This window comes from Hibiscus syriacus, unplaced genomic scaffold (assembly GCF_006381635.1).
Source record: "Hibiscus syriacus cultivar Baekdansim isolate YM2019G1 unplaced genomic scaffold, ASM638163v2 tig00110895_pilon, whole genome shotgun sequence".
Taxonomy (NCBI): Eukaryota; Viridiplantae; Streptophyta; class Magnoliopsida; order Malvales; family Malvaceae; genus Hibiscus; species Hibiscus syriacus.
The window spans coordinates 5,186,911-5,191,489 of record NW_024062903.1 but is presented as its reverse complement, the minus strand read 5'-3'; the positions used below and the strand labels follow the sequence as shown (position 1 = coordinate 5,191,489).

The 4,579-nt window shown below is 37.4% G+C and overlaps 1 pseudogene; it reads right to left on the bottom strand.

Moving 5' to 3' along the window:
* Nucleotides 1–942: 942 nt before the first annotated feature.
* Nucleotides 943–3,107, bottom strand: LOC120146077 (annotated as a pseudogene).
* Between the last annotated feature and the right edge of the window lie 1,472 nt (nucleotides 3,108–4,579).

Sequence of the window (4,579 nt, the reverse complement as noted above, 5' to 3'; positions counted from 1 at the left end):
GGATTGCTCTGTCTTTGTAGTATCCGATCCGGATTAATTGATTAATAAATTGAATACTAATGATTATAAAAAAAAATCAAATAATAATATATATTATAAAAATTAAATTATATATTATTATTAATCATGTACTATCATCTTATTAACAAAGATAATATATAAAATTATACAATATTAATACATCAAATATTAATCTTAAAAATAACATTTATATTTATATGAGTTCATTGATCCAAAAGCTTAACCGACAGCTATTAAAAAAACCTTTTAAATTATTTGTATTTGGCATTCATATCAAATATGTTTTTAACATGATATAAAATTATATGATTTGAATTATTATTTTTTTGAATTAATTGTGTTGATTAGTCCTATTTTATAACTTAATTTTTATTTAATTTCTTTTCGTGTGGAGTCGAGTTTTTGAAATTCAAGTCGAGTTGGTTCGAGTTGTTTAAGTTTTTGTTTAAATTTAATTATAAATATTTATAATATTATAATACTATTTAATTCTAATTTTAAGGTTTAATATAATTATATATAATATATGTATATATATTCGTAATTTTCGTACTCATATAGAATTAAGAGACTCAATTCGAATATAAAAATTAATATATTATATTAAAAGAATTTGAATTATTCAAATTTTATTTTATACATCGACTCAATATATAAATACACTCTGTATGACCACGTACATGTACCAATGCCAACACTTGCATATTTTATTAGTTAAAATGAATAATAAGTTGGCACCTTTCCTCAAGTATACTTTACCAGGCCTCTACTCAAGCTCACAGGTTTCCTTTTGACAAAGGAGATTACTTGTGAAAGCAACTAAGCAACCTTCTTCTACAACGGAAAATACCCCATCATTTTCATTTCTCTACAACTGTGAGCCCCCCCCCCCCCCACCCATTCAATCAACTTCCTGCTTAAATTACATGTTATTGTGTCGTATATACATAAACAAAAGAATTTTGTTTTTGTTACTACGCAACATTTACACCAATGTGGCTATTGTCTGATGAGGAACCGGAGATGGTGACATTACCATCGCAGTGCCAGTCAGATACACTGTCTTGTAAGTTTAATAATAGTTGGGAAGTACTGAAACTCGTTGAAGGTTTGGTTCTAGGAACAACTGGGACCACCGCTTCACCCACCAGCATTTGGACCACACTTCTCATTGTGGGTCGAGACGCTGGTTCAGGGTGCGAACATGCTAATCCAACCAAAAGCGCCCTCCTCATCTCGGCCTCATCAAATTCGCCTTCGAGTCTAGCATCTGCGGCATCCAACAACCTACCTTCTCTATGCAAACTCCAAATCCATTCCACTAAATTGCCACTTGAAATGTCTTTCCCTGCCGCGTTACCGTCTCCCTCGATCGGTCTTCTTCCACCAGCCACTTCTAGAGCCACTGCTCCATAGCTGAACACGTCGGTTTTATCAGTTGCTCTCCCTGTTTAAAAATATTCAGGAGCCAAATACCCCATTGTGCCGGCAGCCACAGTTGCATCCGGGGACTTGTCGTGCTCGACTTGCCTGGCTAAACCGAAATCCCCTAGCTTTGCGTTGAAAGCTTCATCCAACATTATGTTGCTGGTCTTGACATCTCTATGGATAACCTGGTGATCACACTCTTGATGCAAATAGGCCAAAGCTGAGGCCACACCTACCAAAATTTTCTGCCTATGAGGCCATGGCAATGGCGTTTTGGCTTCGAATAAAGCTTTATAAAGACTCCCGTTGGGCATTAAATCATAAACTAATAAGATTTCTCCTTTCTCTTGGCACCATCCTTGCAGTCTTACGGGATTCCGATGCCTTAGAGTCCCAATTATTAACAACTCGGATAAAAACTCGTTCTTCCCTTGTCTATTATGACTGCATCTTTTGACGGCTACAATGTCGCCGTTGTCGGGCAAAATACCCTTATAAACAGTCCCGAACGCACCGTGGCCGATTATTCTATTGGCATTGAAGCATCTCGTGGCCGCCATCAGCTCTTTATATGTGAACTGTTTGGGTGTTTTGATCATCTCCGATGCAATAGAATGGTCTAATTTCTTCACGTCCTTCAACTTTTTTGAGTAAGCCCATATCAAACCTCCTGCGAATAAGGCTAAAAAGAAAGCTCCGGCGGTTACCACCCCTGCAACTGCCCCTGGACCTTCTTTGCAAAGCTGGTTATGGCATGAAGAAGAAGGCGGAGGCGGAGGCGAAGGCGGCGATTTTACGGAATTGGTGGTTGGGTTTGTTAAAGTAGCCTCTGTTGGCGGTGGCGGAAAAGATGTTGACCTTGACCCTGAACCTGAATTTGACGGGAAATAAGAGCTGAAACTCCACCATTCTATACTGTGAATCTCAGTGCTTCCTTGTGTTGAGCCTGAAAATCCTACGTACATGAAGTCATTAACATATTGATCGAGGTCTAAACGGACTGATATAATGGGGTTCTTGGGCTTCAAATTTGAGTACGAAACTGAGATTTCAAACACTCCAAATGAAGCCTCGTATTCGATCCATGAATTAATAGCATTGCCGCTTTTTAGATCAATATCCAAATCACCAACTTGGGAAGAAATCACAATGTTGAGATCCAAGCCAACGTGGTTGCCATTAATGTCTCTGAATTCGACGTCCATGAAAGTGTCGAATTCCACTGCGACAAACCCTGAGGACCGGCCTTTATCGTCGAGGAGTTCCAAAAAGCCTCCGCCGGCGCCGACGAAGTCCTCTTCCGGAGAAATGACAAAAGCTAGACCCCCGCCGATGGATGAAGGGTTGAGGTTAGTGATGGAAAATGAGAAGAAAGTGGAGAAGCTGGTGGGTTTGTGAGTTCCGGGTTGCCGGAACCTCACCGGTTTCGAATATAACGCTCTGCCTGAGCTGGAATCGGGTACCTGGAGGTCACGAGTGAGCCTGACGCTCCCAATGTTTAAGTGAGCGTCTCCGAGCAGCTTCAAGCTGCTGAGAGTCAAGGTTCCGAAATCAAAGTCTGTCGTTGCAAAGATAATGTTGAAGTTGAAGACAAAACAGAGGAACATAGCAGAAAAAGTTAAGGATTCGACCTTGTAAGAAAATGGTGTTGAAATCATATCTCAGTTGTTACATTCAAAATCATGAAACTGAATAAAATAACATCCTATAATCGAATAACAACTGATTTTTTAAAAGTTAAGGATGATTTTGAAACATATAAATAATTAAGTGATCATATCTCAGACAAAATAATAATGTTGTCGTTGCAAGGATGATTTTGCAACAAAATAATTTTTATAGTTTAAGGATTATTTTATAATTTTTAAAAAATCATGAAACTGAATAAAATAACACCCTATATTCGAAGTAACCTTTGTGCACTTTACCCTAAATAATAATAACATATACATTCAAAATCAGCTGGAGTTGAATTCCTCGTTATGAGTTTCAAGTTCAACCATGATCTTTGGACTTGGACTTGATTGTAGTGTAATATCATAAATCTAACTCTTGTCGTGTTAAACCGTGGGCTTAACCGCTTAAGATGTTACATTATCTCTCTAAGCCATTCAAATCGTAAATCATAAAATATTTCGATAAACCATCTTGGTTTTCACACGTCCATGATAAATAATTTTAAGGTAAATTACAGATTTAATCATTTTTGTTTAAATTTTATATACTTATGATCATTGAATTCAAAAGAAATAAATTTTGATCACTTACATTATTGTTTTATTAAGATTTGATCATTAAGACGTTAGCTACAGTAAGTTGGATGATGTGACACATTAGTAAAAGGATTTAATTTTTTATTTTAACCCTTAAACTTTAGGAAAATTACTAAGCATGGGTCTTTTTGTTAACCCAAAATAGTTTAGAGATAAAATATCAATTTACCCCTTTTTTCCATGTGTTTTCTTCCTCAGGCTTCTCCGACGCTTCCCCAGTGACCGAAACGATAACGTCCCAGTCAAAATGTTGGTGGAACCCTTGCTTCTGATATCAAAGATTTGTCTGAGCTTAAAATCTTTGAAGTTATGAATTGGTTCCCATGCAATCGTACTTCTTGTGAAGAAGACGTGGTTTGTATCACTTCAATTGTCCCATTCAAACACTGCTCGTTAACCCACAGAGATCGAGTGCCCGAACTGGCTAATCCGACAGACAATTCTCCTTAAAGATTGTTCATGGCCACATGCAATTCTTGCAAACCTGGGAAAGTAACAGAGTCAAACAAACCTGGAAATCTCCCTTTGATATTAGCCTTGTTAGCGGAGAATGTTATCAAGGTAGTTGCTTCCTTTATGCTCTCTGGAATCTCCCAAGGCTCGAAAGGGTTGTAATCGAGATAGATACGACATAATGAACTCAAGCCAGTAAAGAAATCTGGAGGGAAAGAAGATAAATTGTTGTTGATAAAGTTAGCTTCTTGCAATTGGCTTAAACCAACAGAGCTTGGGATTGGACCACTGATTTGTTTGTTCACAATTTCAAAGATTTTAAGCTCAGACAAATCTTTGATATCAGAAGCAAGGGTTCCACCAACATTTTGACTGGGACGTTATCGTTTTGGTCATCGGGGAAG